At 34.5% G+C, this 17983-nt stretch overlaps 1 protein-coding gene across 1 annotated transcript in view; it reads left to right on the top strand.

Annotated features, from left to right (window-relative positions):
* Positions 1–17983, top strand: part of LOC135214064 (rap1 GTPase-activating protein 1-like) — a 767625-nt gene that overhangs the window by 188961 nt on the left and 560681 nt on the right. The window lies entirely within an intron of this gene.

Raw genomic sequence — 17983 nt, 5'->3', positions numbered from 1 at the left:
TAAACAACTTCCATTTTCCGGTTTCGAAACCCCTTCCACCAGTTTTGAGTTATTTCAAAAGCCATTTCCTTTTTCCATTTTCGGAAACCGCTCCACCGTTGAGTTATTAAACCATTCCAGTTTTACATTTACCGCCTTTCCACAGTTGAGTTATTAACAATTCATTTCCGGTTTCCGAAACCACTCCACCATTGAGTTATCAACCATTCTTTTGGTTTCGACCGCTCCACCATTGAGTATTAAAACATTCCATTTTCCGGTTCGAAACCGCTCCACCAGTTGAGTTATTAACAATTCCATTTGCTGGTTTCGAAACCCCTTTCTTTAGAACTCACTTCTTCAGCTTCTTTCCAGACGATTTGTCTGCCAGAGATTTGAAGGGAGAATCTCTCCAACATTCCTCACAAAAGAAATTGAAAAGCAACTGACAGTTAGATTCTCTCTCTCTCTCTCTCTCTCTCTCTCTCTCTCTCTCTCTCTCTCTCTCTCTCCCTTTTTTTCTTTTTAAATTGAAAGGTAAAGCGAGGTAAGGGATGGGGAAAGAGTATGATTGTATGTTTGTTGTACATATATAATTTTATATATACATACACACACACACATAGATATATATATATATATATTATATATATATATATATATATATATATATATATATATATATATATAGTAACACTTCCAAGATTGTTAAAGTGACCTACTTATGATAATTATAATGATATATAAAAATAGTGATAAATTCTAGACTGTCACAGTTTTCTTAATAATAATAAATAATAATAATAATAATAATAATAATAATAATAATTAATTAATTAATTATACAATTATATTATTATTATTATTATTATTTTATTATTATTATTATTATTATTATTTTATTATTTGAAGGTGCGCTTTGCCTGTTAGAAAAATCAGGCTTTTTTTTTCTTTTCTTTACTAATGTAAGGAGCCAACATCTGGACGAGAGTGTTTCCAAGGAATAGCGTGCTTCAACGTAAATCCTGTCGCCGGTTCTTCGTAAAGATGATATTTAGACACCGGGGGGGATTCTCTTTTCTCGTAATACTTACGTAAGAGGCTTTCCCACCCACCACCTCCCTTTTCCCCAAGCCCGCAGACGCTCTATGGGAAGTAGTAGGTGAGGACTAGCAGTGTTGAGGCTGGGTAAATATTTGCAGCTTTCATTCGGAAGGATTAATCTGTATTTTGGCCGGAAGATTGGACAGGGTCGGGTTCACACACACACACACACACAGACATTTCTCTAAGTTGGTTGAAGTCCCGTGGTCCTCATCAGGACTTATTTTTAATCGCTCTTAACACCCCTACCCCCACACTCGTTGGCTTTCTCTGGGCAAGAGTCCGTGCTGGCATGAGGCTGACTTGTTCTAAATCCAACCACTGACCGCCGAGCACGCATGCATACGCAAACACTCTCCATTCTCATGTTGTGGGAATTATCTGAATATCGGTTTTTAGTGATAGATGGGAATTTTTTTTTTTTAGATTTTTAAAAATAATAAAAATTTGACAAATAAACAATACAAATTTGAAATATGATAAGAATCTGAAAAATAAAACAGATGAAAATAATACAAATAATAAAACTTTTAATCTTATTATTTTTCAAATTTGTATTACTTTTATTTTAAAATTTTTTGTGTTTAAAATTTTTATCATTTTTCAGTTTTGCTATTTAAAAAAATCTGAAAAAATAAATATCATCCAATTTATCACTAAAAACGGTTTTATTTCTTTCCGTATTCTGTCGTCGCAGCGACTGTGGTCAACATGTCCCTTTGAGTGACAGGGACAGGATTTTTTTTCCCTTCCCACAGCCCTCCCACACTCCCACGGTGGGTAAAAAAGACTACTTCACCATTTTTCATATATAATTATATTTTTTAGGTCAAGGACCCCGGGGGATGGGTGGGAGTAGGGAAGGGGATTACCGTAATCCCTCTTGTTATTGTGGCTAATTTGCTCTTTCTTTTGTTAAAAAAAAAAAAAAGATTCCCGATGTTGAAAAAGGATTATTTTTTTCCCCCTTGGGAGTTAATCCACCCTCGACTTACCGCTAAATCCCTCTCTTTACCTTTGAAGTAAGAGGATTTATCAGTCCACTGGAGATTTTCCGTATTCGCCTCTTCCGGGAAAATCGCGGCTGATTATATGTTTCGGTGTTGCTGTTGTTGTGTTGCGTCATTCTTGCGCTTTCTTTTGCTTTTGTTCTCGTGTTGCTCTATTTTCTGTTCGTGTCTAAGGACAAAGGTAACGTGTTATCGATCGCTATTTTCTGCTTGGTTTCCTCCTTGTCTTTCCTTGTATTATTATTATTATTATTATTATTATTATTATTATTATTATTATTATTATTATTATTATTATTATTATTATATTACTTTTTATCTTTACATTTAACCCGTCACACTTTTCTTCGATATTATTCTTTTGTTTTTCATTCAATTTTTTTATTTATAATTTGCAATTATTAAGTATAAGGTTATTATTATTATTATTATTATTATTATTATTATTATTATTATTATTATTATTATTATTACCTTTTACCTTTACATTTACATTTTTATTTTATATTTACTAAATGTAAAGTAAGAAGTATTATTATTATTATTATTATTATTACCTTTTATCATTAAATTTAATTTTATGTATTATAATTACTAAGTGTAAAGTAAGAAGTATTATTATTATTGCATTTTGTTTTGGCTGTTACAATCGGGTACCAAATCTACTGGAAATTCTCAGGAGTCCCCCCCCCCCCCTTTCCCTCCCTCTAAAACGACCAATAAATCTTTTTACCTGTTGTTCCAAACTTCCTCTCACCTGAAGTTTGAGGTCATCCGGAAGTTTGCGAGAATCAGCTCAATCCGTTTGTGTGGACTTCGTTCAGCCTCCGCTCCCTACCGAGAGCTCTTATCGATATACCTGAGTTTAAGGAGAAGCAGGTGCCTATTTATCTTTATACCTAAGCTTAAAATAGACGGATACTGCTTCTTTTTTTTTTCAATATACCTAATTGGAGGATTAGTATTTATTTTTATTTATGCATTTGATGTCTAGGCCCGTCCCTTACGACGCTCCTGATTGGCTGTTGATAAGCCAGTCACAAGGCTGGAAACTCTCAGTCTGTCGAGAGAATTCACATAAGAAGGACGTAAGTCCCATCTCCCTTGAGGGATACTTTTGAAAGACGTATCCCTCAGAGACGTGGACTCTCGAAAGAGACTGAGGGGTTCCAGCCCCGTGATTGGCTTATCATCAGCCAATCAGGAGCGTCGTAAGGGACTGGCCTAGACATCAAATGCAATGCACGGTTGATGTGAATCTACTATAGCGTCTTTGCGGCCAAGGATAGGAAATGGGGCTGGCTGGCAACTTCACCCCGTAGAGATTTCCTGTGCATTGAGAGGCTCTGCCCTTATAGAGCCATCCCCTCTGAATGTAAAAAAGTACGTGGCAAACTTAAGTATATTATGTATATATTATTCATAATACATACCACTTTTCAATGTATAATCGTATTTTTCATGCTTATCATTAGATCCGGTTTTTTTGTTTGGATTTCAGTGCTTTATATGGATGGTTTAATACGTGGTGTGATGTCAACACACACAAACAAATATAGTACAGATATACGTGTATACATATATATGTATGTATGTACATACATTTATATATACACTATATATATTACATTGATGTTTAGGTGATGAAAGAACGTGATTATGCTGATAGGCAGCACATTGCGTCACTTAAGGGCAAGGTTCACTTCTAGAATTAATGTCTCTCGCGAGATTTTTTTTATCTGTTCTTTCTCTTCTATTAATACTAATTTACCTCTTCCACGTAAGCCTTATAATATCACAAAGATATACAACTAAGCCGTTTTCCTTAGAGAGAGAGAGAGAGAGAGAGAGAGAGAGAGAGAGAGAGAGAGAGAGAGAGAGAGAGAGAGAGAGAGAGTCAAATATAGAACAGAGCGCAAGTCGCCGCCCCTATTATAAGACTTTGTTAGAGTAGACGAGAGTGTGTGTGTGTGTGTGTGTGTATGGAAATAATGGAAAATGCATAATTTTTTTCTTTCCATTTTCACGTCACTGTCTTCTCTCTCCTTTTGTGACGAGTGTTCTATTCCCGTCTTTATTCTGGGAGACACACACACACACACACACTGAAATTAAATTCATACTGGTACAGACATGCCCAGAATTTATTGCTTGAGCAAATGCATGTTTATAATTCCTTCTGATTGGTTTAGGTACTCGTAGATATATGTATACGTACGTTCGTATACATCATACGTGCATGTGGGTGCTCTTAACAGTAAACGTGCTGAGAGTTCATGTGTACATTCATACATACAGTTTTGTTTTTTGGTATTTTTTGGCCGACTGATAATGTGTAGATTTGAGTTTATACATACGTATATACGCACACGTTTGTTGCTTTCTTTTAGAAGTAGCGAAAGTAGTCGTATATTTATATACAATGCATACATCCATGTGTGTAGAAGCTCGTATCATTGTTGGCTAGATACGCACATGGAAAATTTAGCTCTACATGCACAAAACGTATACATACATTCATGCATCCATAAGAGAGCTACGTTTGCGCGTACCGGATGTAGTTCACCTGAAGAGGCGGCCCAACAACTTGACCTTTTAAGCGGAGCGTCACGTTCCCCGCGCGCGCGCGTTCGCGTATATGTGTGTGTTTGCGTGTGTATGTGTGTGTGTGTGTGGGTGTCACCTGCATCGGCATGTAGTGTAAATCTGGTATGGAGACCAGGCGGTGTTATTATGCTCGCCATTAATCTCTCATTTCATTATAAAGCCTCGACCTTAACATGTATTTTCTGCGCGAGTTGGGTCTAGTTATTATAGGATGGGATTTATTTTTTATTTTTTTGTCAATTTTTTTCCGAAAGGTTGTTCTTGTTTTAGCTTTTTGTCAGCAGTGGTATTGTTCACTATGCTGTTTTGTCGGTGATAGATTTTAATATAGTTTATGGGTGTGTGTGTGTGTGTGCGGTAGTATTTTTATTTATTTATTTATTGTCTTATTTTTTTATTTATTTTTGTTTTTGTTTTTGAGATGGCTTTGTGTATTCAGTGTAGCATGGATTTGAGTGTAGTTAATGTGTTTTTATTTTAGCTTTCTTAGATGATGGTGTGTGTGTGTGTGGTGGGGTGAATATCTTTTCCATTTTTTTTATGTAGCGGCGTTGTCTGTCAGTCATTTAATGCTGAATGAACACCCTTCAGTCCCTCTCTCCCCCCTCCCCCACCACCCCCAACTCCACATTGTTTGGGCCTTGTGCCTTTGTTTGTGGGATCTCTGAGATTTCTTTGTCTTATCGCCTCTTACTTGCTCGGTTTCTTTGTCGCTGCTCTCTCGTGGGATTAGGTCTTAGTTCTGTTTGTCGTTTACGTCTTCGTAACGAGTTTTTTTTTTTTTTTTTTTTTTTTTGTCTTTAGCTGAATATTTCTATTATATACATTAAGCTGTGCCTGTTTGTATCAGTATTTAATGTCTGCATCAAATTCTTTCTCTTCTTCTCTCTCTCTCTCTCTGTCGTGACACTCGTCACTTACGTAAATCAAATAAATTCCTCTCTCTCTCTCTCTCTCTCTCTCTCTCTCTCTCTCTCTCTCTCTCTCTCTCTCTCTATCTCGTGATACCTTTGTCACTTTTGTAAATGAAATAAACTCCCCCCCTTTCTCCTCTCTTCTCTCTCTCTCTCTCTCTCTCTCGTAGTAGCCATCTTGCTTGGTGAGACGTTCCCGCGTGAAGTCACAATAATCAACAGATATCACAAGTTTAACATACGACTAGAATTTGAGAAATATCTAGAAGTGTTCGTGAACTATCGGTGGTAAGATTAGTGTGAAAATAGTAGGATAAAGCGTCTTCTAAGTTAGTTTATCAAGTGTATACTGTAAATCAGAACAAGATGGCAGTAAGTTCCAACTGCGGGAAGAGATGGCGTAATTTAGCGTGTTTAGCAGATTCGCAATACGATGAGGTAGCAGGAAGGGAACTGGCATTTCTCATCTATGAAATCAGCAACAGTCCTAACCAAAAAGATACAAAAGCATTCATAGATATATTAGAAGGATATAATCCTTCAAACTGGAACAAATCTAATGAAAACATCTTGAAAATAATTGAAGAAGTTCCAAATAAAATCCAAGTGGTCAAGAGACTCATAAAGAAAATATACATAAACCAACATATTCCGACAAAGAAAATGATAAGGTGAATCTTGTGAATATCCTAATTGACGCATTAGGAAAAAGAATGCCAAAAGCATGCAAACTGTGTAAGGTTTGGTATAGCATAGTCAATCCACAAAACCTAATCAGAAAATGTGCTGCATGCAACATTCCGACCCATCCACAGTGTGCTGAGGTAATACAAGATATGAGAAAAGATACAAGAATTTTTTGTTCAACATGTCTATCATGGATAGACAATGTTATTAAATCAAGATTGAATGTACAAATAGTTGAGGATGAAGAAGAAGAGGAAGAGGAAGAAGAAGAAGAAGAAGAGGAAAACGGAAGAGAAGTAAACAAAAATGAAATGACAGAAAAAAATAAGGAAAACAAAGAACAAGATAAAAGTATGGATGCAGAGATACTCATTGATACTACATATGAGGCAATAAAGCAGCATACCTACGAAGAAATAAATTACGATATGGCAACAGAAAAGCAAATCCCGAAGAGGCTCTACCCAGATCTACACAATGACGGGAAAGAGGAAAAAATAGACAGAAAGACAAATCTGCAACCTTTTGAAAAGAGGGAATTGCAGATTTGGAGAAAGTATTACTACAAACATCCTAAGGTATGTCAAACAAATATGAAATATATGGTAAATGTGCATACCTAGATGGATATGGGGATGATTGCAGAGATCTGCATCCAAAAATATGCAAAAACCTAAAAGAAGGAAAAGGATGTAAGTTCGACAAAAAATGCAAATATATGCACCCTGTAGCCATGAATCATAATCAAATAAATAACCAACCAAGTAATAAAATCCAAAATAAGAAAGAAACAAATAAAGAGAGAAATCAAGAATATCAGGTAAAAGAGAAAAGCAAACCACCAATGAGATATGCAGAGATGTCAGCAAAAAATTTCAATGCATCAGCTCCAAAATTCTACTCAAGGGATAATAACTATTTATTATGCAAGAGGATATTGCAGAAACGGAGAAAATTGCAGATTCAAACACAAAAGGAATAATTATGATGAAGGAAGATCAAATATTATGGAAATTTGGATTTTTTAATGTCAGAATTTCTGGAAATGAAAAAAAGAACAACATACCAGAACAGAAAGAGACATGGGAAAATCCTTATTACTACCAATATTAAATGAGGAGAAAACACGCAAACCATCATAGTGATGAATGCGCAGGGTTTAGTTACGAGTAACTCAAAAAGAAAAATAGAGTACTTAGAAGAACTAACCCAAATTGAAAAGAAAATAGATATAATGAATATAAGTGAAACCTGGTATTCCCAAGAGACTGGGAATGATGATCAAATAAAAGGGTTCCAAACTTATAGATCAGATAGAAAAAATAGGAATCAAGGGGGAACCGCAATATATGGGAAAGACAAAAAACAAGGAAAAATATATGAGAAATATAGTAACTCAGAATGTGAACTAATAGCGGTAGAATTTGAATCTGAAAAATTAATGAACAATTAGTAATATATAGACACCTCCATAATACTAAAGAGTTTGACTTAATAATTGAAAAATTGGATGATATATGTAGAAATCACAAGGACTGGACTATTCTCCTATCTGGTGACTTCAACTTTCCTTTCGTAGAATGGAAAGAACGAATAGGAGATTGTGGATGTACTTATACATATAAAAAAGAGAGTAATAGTAGTGCAGAAGATAAGAGGCAATTCGAAAAGCTATTAGATATGCTACTAGAATACAACATTCAACAAATAAATCACCTGCCAACAAGAAAAGGAAAATACTTAGACTAGTATTTGTGAACGAGGTGAATTATGTTAAAGAAATAATAGTTTATAATGCGAGTATTTCAGACCATAATGTCATAGAATTAACAGTTCATCCAAAGCAAGTGAAAACAGAGATAAGCAAGAAATGAAAAAGTGGGAAGGATATGGAAAATACAACTTCTACAGTAAAATATATAAATGGTCAGAAATAAATGAAGAATTAAACAAAGATTGGGATAACATTTTCGTAAGCGATGACATAAGAGTAAATACGGAGATATTATATAAAATATTAGAGAAAATAGTGGATAAATATATACCGAAGAAGAAAAGTAAACATCATTCATGCATACCAAGAGACAGAAGGATCTTGTTCCAGAAAATCAGAAAGTGGAAAAAAGGTCTTGCAAAAGAAAAAAATGCATGGAAAGTTATAGAACTAAAAAGTAAGATAGAAAATGCAGAACAAAAGATTATACAATCAAAAGAAAATGAAGATGAATAAAAGAAGAATAGAAATAGGCCCTCTGAGAATTGAAGGGAGATTAACGAATGAAAAAAAGGAAATTTGCAACATACTAGCAGAACGATATAAGAGAGAATTCACCCCTAGAATAGATAATGAAGATAATGATATAGAAGTAAGGGACGAAAATAGTGAATATTTAGCTGACATAGAAATTAATGAAGCTGATATTGTGCAGGCAATTAATGAAATTAAAAATGGAGCTGCTGCAGGGCCTGATGAAGTCCCTGCTATTTTGTTAAAGAAAGTAGTTCATTCTATCGCAAAGCCACTTGCAATATTATTAAGACAAAGTGTAGATACAGGCAAGATTTATGATGAGCACAAATTAGCATATATCACCCCTACTTTCAAAAGTGGATCAAGACTTGAGGCAAGTAATTATAGGCCTGTGAGTCTAACATCACATATTATGAAAGTGTATGAAAGGGTAATGAAGAAAAATATTATGAAACATTTAATAAAAAATAATTTGTTTAATATAGGACAACACGGTTTCGTACCCGGAAAAAGTACACAAACCCAACTGTTAGTCCACCGTGAGAACATATTCAAAAATATGAAAAGCGGAAATGAAACAGATGTGGTATATCTAGACTTTGCAAAAGCTTTTGACAAAGTAGACCATAATATATTAGCAAAGAAAATTAGAAAACACAATATCGTAGATAAAATAGGAAGATGGTTAAAAGAATTTTTACACAACAGAAAACAGATAGTTATTGCAAACGATGAGAAATCGGATGAAACCAAGGTAATATCCGGTGTGCCACAAGGTACGGTGTTAGCTGCAATACTGTTTGTTATTATGATTGAAGACATAGACAGTAATGTTAAGGATTCGGTAGTGAGTAGTTTCGCTGATGACACAAGAATAAGTAGAGAAATTACTTGTGATGAAGATAGGAACGCTCTACAAAGAGACCTTAACAAAGTATATGATTGGGCAGAGGAAAATAGGATGGTATTTAACTCTGATAAATTTGAATCAATAAATTATGGAGACAGAGAAGGAAAGCTATATGCATATAGGGGACCTAATAATGAGACAATCACAAATAAGGAAGCAGTTAAAGACCTTGGTGTGATGATGAATAGGAACATGTTATGCAATGATCAAATAGCAATTCTTTTGGCAAAATGTAAAGCAAAAATGGGAATGTTGTTACGGCACTTCAAAACAAGAAAAGCTGAACACATGATTATGCTTTATAAAACATATGTTCGTAGTCCACTTGAATATTGCAATATGATATGGTACCCACACTATCAAAAGGATATTGCACAAATAGAGAGTGTACAAAGGTCCTTTACAGCTAGAATAGAAGAAGTTAAGGACCTTGACTACTGGGAAAGACTACAATCATTAAAATTATATAGTCTAGAAAGGAGAAGAGAACGCTACATGATAATTCAGGCATGAAAACAGATAGAAGGAATAACAGAAAATATCATGGAACTAAAAATATCAGAAAGAGCAAGCAGAGGTAGATTAATAGTGCCCAAAACAATACCAGGAAAAATAAGGAAAGCACACAGGACATTAATCCACTACACACCAGCATCGATAATGCAGCGTCTATTCAATGCGTTGCCAGCTCATCTGAGGAATATATCAGGAGTGAGCGTAGATGTGTTTAAGAATAAGCTCGACAAATATCTAAACTGCATCCCAGACCATCCAAGATTGGAAGATGCAAAATATACCGGAAGATGTACTAGCAACTCTCTGGTAGACATTAGAGGTGCCTCACACTGAGGGACCTGGAGCAACCCGAACGAACTGTAAGGTCTGTAAGGTAAGGTAAGGTCTCTCTCTCTCTCTCTCTGTCGTGACACTCGTCACTTACGTAAATCAAATAAATTCCCCCCCTTCTCCTCTCTCTCTCTCTCTCTCTCTCTCTCTCTCTCTCTCTCTCTCTCTCTCTCTCTCTCTCAACTGTTTTTGTCTTTTTCATTATTTAAGTTGTGTCCCTTTCAGATTTGGACTTCCGGTTAACCGAAATGGGCAAAAGTTCATTATTCAGCAGCGAAAGGTCATGACCTCTTTTGAGGTCACGGTATCACAAGGATTTTAGTTTCAGGTGGAGTAAAGGAAAAATATATATTTGTGAGGTTTGTATCGGGAAGTACAGAAAAATTGCCCGAGAAGAAATATTATTTAAATTGTTTTAGTCTTTTATTGACGAATTTCAGAAATAGACGGAAAGATGTATTAGTTTTATGGGATTTACTTATGAATTTAGAAAATAAGGAAATAGAAGATAATAATTTTCAGGTCTGTATGAAGCCCTGTGATTTGAGGTTTTATTTGTACGATATTCAAGCGGTAGTTAAGAGCCAGCTACCCTCTCCTCACAGGTATATCATACCTGATTTAATTGGGGTTTTGAGTACCGCTATTCGGAGTTACTACAGATGGGTCCTGTTAGTGACCTCTTCTAATTCCCCAAAACGAGGTCATGGCTATGTAACCATTTTACTAACAATAATCCCTTTTGGGGGAATTGAACCGCCACTCATTGGAACACCCAAGGTGACCCTTTATCTACCCAGTCACAGAAGAGATACAGGAAGTGAAGGTAGTCATAGCGCTTCTGCGTAAAATTACAACTTTGAGAGTGCCGTAGCTTTGGCATAATCTTGGAAAGAGTTTCAAGTACTGGACTTGTCCAGTGGTATCCCTTTGTACATTTAGTTATTAGTTCCTTCTTCCTTCTGTCTGTCTTTTATGAAAGGACAGACGGACGACCTCTTGTCATGTACACCCATTTATGCGGTCGTTTTTGTGGCACCGCGTAGGAGGAGATGCGTTGACGAGGTGACTGACGGACGAGCAGGCAGATGATCTTGTTTCATGCACTGCACACATGATGGTTTGACCTTTGTATACAAAGTTTGACCGAAATATCCCTTCAACCATGGGAGAGGAGGTACGATGGAGAGGCGAGTGTGGCAGACACATTGACAGACAGACAGACACACACAAACGGGGAAAGGGGGGGGGGGGGGCTGTAGTTCCCCACCTTGGTCGGTGAAGGGACTAACAACAACAAAAATGCTAGGCGTTTTATCTTGTCTACAGTTAAAATGTAGGATATTGGCTTTGATTAAAATGTGGAATTGTTTGCCTACTGCAGTTGTGGAATCTTCTGATCTCCAGTTATTTTAAGCAAGGAGCAAATTCATTCTTGCTCTCTGCTGACGTTTCCTGAACGTAGGTGCATCGGTTTTGTTGTATATTTCCTCATTTTTATTTATATATCACCTTTTCCTATAACCTCTCTCTCTCTCTCTCTCTCTCTCTCTCTCTCTCTCTCTCTCTCTCTCTCTCTCTCTCGTAGTAGCCATCTTGCTTGGTGAGACGTACCCGCGTGAAGTCACAATAATCAACAGATATCACAAGTTTTTAACATACGACTAGAATTTGAGAAATATCTAGAAGTGTTCGTGAACTATCGGTGATAAGATTAGTGTGAAAATAGTAGGATAAAGCGTCTTCTAAGTTAGTTTTATCAAGTGTATACTATAAATCAGAACATGGCAGTAAGTTCTCCAACTGCGGGAAAAGGTGGCGTAATTTGGCGTGTCTAGCAGATTCGCAATACGATGAGGTAGCAGGAAGGGAACTGGCATTTCTCATCTATGAAATCAGCAACAGTCCTAACCAAAAAGATACAAAAGCATTCATAGATATATTAGAAGGATATAATCCTTCAAACTGGAACAAATCTAATGAAAACATCTTTGAAAATAATGAAGAAGTTCCAAATAAAATCCAAGTGGTCAAGAGACTCATAAAGAAATATACATAAACCAACATATTCCGACAAAGAAAATGAATAAGGTGAATCTTGTGAATATACTAATTGATGCATTAGAAAAAAGAATGCCAAAAGCATGCAAACTGTGTAAGGTTTGGTATAGCATAGTCAATCCACAAAACCTAATCAGAAAAATGTTCTGCATGCAACATTCCGACCCATCCACAGTGTGCTGAGATAATACAAGATTTGAGAAAAGATACAAGAATTTTTTGTTCAACATGTCTATCATGGATAGACAATGTTATTAAATCAAGATTGAATGTACAAATAGTTGAGGATGAAGAAGAAGATGGAAAGAGAAGAAGAAGAAGAAAAAGGAAGAGGAAAACGGAAGAGAAGTAAACAAAAATGAAATGACAGAAAAAAATAAGGAAAAACCAAAGAACAAGATAAAAGTATGGATGCAGAGATACTCATTGATACTACATATGAGGCAATAAAGCAGCATACCTACGAAGAAATAAATTACGATATGACAACAGAAAAGCAAATCCCGAAGAGGCTCTACCCAGATCTATACAATGACGGGAAAGAGGAAAAAATAGACAAGAAAGACAAAATCTGCAACCTTTTGAAAAGAGGGAATTGCAGATTTGGAGAAAGATGTTACTACAAACATCCTAAGATATGTCAAAACTATGAAATATATGGTAAATGTGCATACTTAGATGGATATGGGGATGATTGCAGAGATCTGCATCCAAAAATATGTAAAACCTAAAAGAAGGAAAAGGATGTAAGTTCGACAAAAAATGCAAATATATGCACCCTGTAGCCATGAATCATAATCAAATAAATAACCAACCAAGTAATAAAATCCGAAATAAGAAGAAACATAAAGAGAGAAATCAAGAATATCAGGTAAAAGAGAAAAGCAAACACCAATGAGATATGCAGAGGTGTCCAGCAAAGAATTTCAAAGCATCAGCTCCGAAATTCTACTCAAGAGATAATAACTGTATTTATTATGCAAGAGGATATTGCAGAAACGGAGAAATTGCAGATTCAGACACAAAATGAATAATTATGATGAAGGAAGATCAAATATTATGGAAAAGTTGGATTTTTAATGTCAGAATTTCTGGAAATGAAAAAGAACAACATACCAGAACAGGAAAGAGACATGGGAAAATCCTTATTACTATCAGTATTAAATGAAGAGAAAACACGCAAACCATCATAGTGATGAATGCGCAGGGTTAGTTACGAGTAACTCAAAAAGAAAAATAGAGTATTAGAAGAACTAACCCAAAATGAAAAGAAAATAGATATAATGAATATAAGTGAAACCGGTATTCCCAAGAGACTGGAATGATGATCAAATAAAAAGGGTTCCAAACTTATAGATTCAGATAGAAAAAATAGGAATCAAGGGGGAACCGCAATAGATGGGGAAAGACAAAAAACAAGGAAAAATATATGAGAAATATAGTAACTCAGAATGTGAACTAATAGCGGTAGAATTTGAATCTGAAAAATTGATGAACATAGTAATATATAGACCTCCTAATACTAAAGAGTTTGACTTAATAATTGAAAAATTGGATGATATATGTAGAAATCACAAGGACTGACTACTCTCCTATCTGTGACTTCAACTTTCCTTTCGTAGAATGGAAAGAACGAATAGGAGATTGTGGTTGTACTTATACATATAAAAAGAGAGTAATAGTAGTGCAGAAGATAAGAGGCAATTTGAAAAGCTATTAGATATGCTACTAGAATACAACATTCAACAAATAAATCGCCTGCCACAAAGAAAGGAAAATAACTTTAGACCTAGTATTTGTGAACGAGATGAATTATGTTAAAGAAATAATAGTTTATAATGCGAGTATTTCAGACATAATGTCATAGAATTAACAGTTCATTCCAAAGGCCAAGGCGTTGAAAAATAGAGATAAGCAAGAAATGAAAAAAGTGGGAAGGATATTGGAAAATACAACTTCTACAGTAAAAATATAAAATGGTCAGAAATTAATGAAGAATTAAACAAAGATTGGGATAACATTTTCGTAAGTGATGACATAAGGGTAAATACGGAGATATTATATAAAATATTGGAGATAATAGTGGAAAAATATATACCGAAGAAGAAAAGTAAACATCATTCATGTCATACCAAGAGACAGAAGAATCTTTGGTTCCAGAAAATCAGAAAGTGGAAAAAAGGTCTTGCAAAAGAAAAAAATGCATGGAAAGTTATAGAACTAAAAAGTAAGATAGAAAATGCAGAAAAAAAGATTATACAATCAAAAGAAAATGAAAAACGGGACTTGGACGAAAAAAGAAAAAACCCTATTAAATATCAAGCAAAACCCCAAACTATTATACTCATATGCGAAGAAGATGATAAAAGAAGAATAGAAATAGGCCCTCTGAGAATTGAAGGGAGATTAACGAATGAAAAAGGAAATTTGCAACATACTGGCAGAACGATATAAGAGAGAATTCACCCTAGAATAGATAATGAAGATAATGATATAGAAGTAAGGGATGAAATAGTGAATATTTAGCTGACATAGATATTAATGAAGCTGATATTGTGCAGGCTATTAATGAATTAAAAAAAAATGGAGCTGCTGCAGGGCCTGATGGAATTCCTGCTATTTTGTTAAAGAAAGTAGTTCATTCTATCGCAAAGCCACTTGCAATATTATTAAGACAAAGTGTAGATACAGGCAAGATATATGATGAGCACAAACTTAGCTATATACCCCTACTTTCAAAAGTGGATCAAGACTAGAGGCAAGTAATTATAGGCCTGTGAGTCTAACATCACAATATAATGAAAGTGTATGAAAGGGTAATGAAGAAAAATATATGAAACATTTAATAAAATAATTTGTTTAATAAAGGACAACATGGTTTCGTACCCGAAAAAGTACACAAACCCAACTGTTAGTCCACCGTGAAAACATATTCAAAAATATGAAAAGCGGAAATGAAACAGATGTGGTTTATTTAGACTTTGCAAAAGCTTTTGATAAAAAGTAGACCATAATATTATTAGCGAAGAAAATTAGAAAACACAATATCGTGGATAAAGTAGGAAGATGGTTAAAAGAATTTTTACACAACAGAAAACAGATAGTTATTGCAAACGACGAGAAATCGATGAAGCCAAGGTAATATCCGGTGTGCCGCAAGTACGGTGTTAGCTGCAATACTGTTTGTTATTATGATTGAAGACATAGACAATAATGTTAAGGAATTCGGTAGTGAGTAGTTTCGCAGATGACACAAGAATAAGTAGAGAAATTACTTGTGATGAAGATAGGAACGCTCTAACAAAGAGACCTTAACAAAGTATATGATTGGGCAGAGGTAAATAGGATGGTATTTAACTCTGATAAATTTGAATCAATAATTATGGAGACAGAGAAAGAAAGCTATATGCATATAAGGGACCTAATAATGAGACCATCACAAATAAGGAAGCAGTTAAAGACCTTGGTGTGATGATGAAATAGGAACATGTTATGCAATGATCAAATAGCAACTCTGTTGGCAAAATGTAAAGCAAAAATGGGAATGTTGTTACGGCACTTCAAACAAGAAAAGCTGAACACATCATGCTTTATAAAACATATGTTCGTAGTCCACTTGAATATTGCAATATGATATGGTACCACACTATCAAAAGGATATTGCACAAAATATAGAGTGTACAAAGGTCCTTTACAGCTAGAATAGAAGAGTTAAGGACCTAGACTACTGGGAAAAGACTACAATTCTTAAAATTATATAGTCCTGGAAAGGAGAAGAGAACGCTACATGATAATTCAAGGCATGGAAACAGATAGAAGGAATAGCAGAAATATCATGGAACTAAAATATCAGAAAGAGCAAGCAGAGGTAGATTAATAGTGCCCAAAAATATACCAGGAAAAATAGGAGCACACAGGACATTAATCCACTACGCACCAGCATCGATAATGCAGCGTCTATTCAATGCGTTGCCAGCTCATCTGAGGAATATATCAGGAGTGAGCGTAGATGTGTTTAAGAATAAGCTCGACAAATATCTAAACTGCATCCCAGACCATCCAAGATTGGAAGATGCAAAATATACCGGAAGATGTACTAGCAACTCTCTGGTAGACATTAGAGGTGCCTCACACTGAGGGACCTGGGGCAACCCGAACAAGATGTAAGGTCTGTAAGGTAAGGTCTCTCTCTCTCTCTCTCTCTCTCTCTCTCTCTCTAGCCTGATTTTCCTTAGGTGCCATCATAGGTTTATAGTCTGTTGACTCTGGAACAAAAAACGTTACGTACAAAACGATTCTCTGAAAGTTTGAATTGCTCACGCAAAAATAAAAGCGGGAGAGAACAATTGACCCCAGAACAAAACTAATGATTTTATCTCGTAAATTTCCGTTCTCCAACATTGAAAAATCTACAAAGAGAGTCCCCTCACGTCTTTCAGCGTATTCCAAACATTTCCAAGATTCTTGTCAATGGGTATATGTACAAACTTCTTTCTAATCCTTATTAATTAATGCACAATAAGTCGACGTCTTTGCGATTTTTTTTTCTTTTTGGCGCTGTTGTTTTTTGAGCGTCAAAACAATTGCATATTCGTGGGGTAAAAATTAATTTTTTTTTCCTTTACAAAGCACCATTGAAATACCTTCCACGTTACGAAAAGTTTGGCCTTAATTCATAGAGCGAAAATATTATTTGATGTTGACGTCCTGATATTTTTTTTTCCCTTAAAATAAAAAAAAAGTGATTTGGCTGACATGGGGATGATCCCTTTATGTCATGGATTTTGGTATAATACCTGTAAAATAATCATAATGATAATGTCAAGCTTTACTATACCGTTAAGCAATATTATTATTATTATTCTTGTTATTAGAATAATAATAATAATAATAATAATAATAATAATAATCATAATATAATAATAATAATAATAAAAATAATAATAATAATAATAATGTCAACCCTTGCTATACTGTTAAGTAATACTATATTATTATTATTATTATTATTATTATTAATTATTATTATTATTATTATTATTATTAGAATGATAATAATAATAACTAATAATATTAATAATAATAATGAATAATAATAATAATAATAATAATAATAATAATAATAATAATAATAATAATAATAATAATAATAATAATGTAAAGCCTTACTATACCGTTAAGCATAATTATTATTATTATTATTATTATTATTATTATTATTATTATTATTATTATTATTATTATTATTATTATTACGCCTGTTCCAAAACAGAGATTTCAGATTTCATTTAAGCGATACAGATAGCACGATACTCCTCGTTCTCAAACGAAATTGTACTAAATTCATCCCCATTATTCGTGCTGTGGAAAGCACTTTTTATTCCTTTGACAATTTGTTATATTAAAACTTTCTTACGATCATTTTATTCATAAACGGTGAATATTTTTTTTTAGCCAGTTCTTTAACTATTTTCAGATTTTCCCAAAAAATATGCGGTTCCTTTTACTACCATTTTCCTGTTGACATAAATTCATGACTTTGTCATGATTCTCTTGCGTAATCCGGATTGTTCACCAATGTCTCCTCTTTGAACTTTAAAATAAAAAAAAAATT

Source organism: Macrobrachium nipponense, chromosome 45 (assembly GCF_015104395.2).
Source record: "Macrobrachium nipponense isolate FS-2020 chromosome 45, ASM1510439v2, whole genome shotgun sequence".
In the NCBI taxonomy this organism is placed as follows: Eukaryota; Metazoa; Arthropoda; class Malacostraca; order Decapoda; family Palaemonidae; genus Macrobrachium; species Macrobrachium nipponense.
This window is presented reverse-complemented; position numbering and strand designations above follow the sequence as displayed.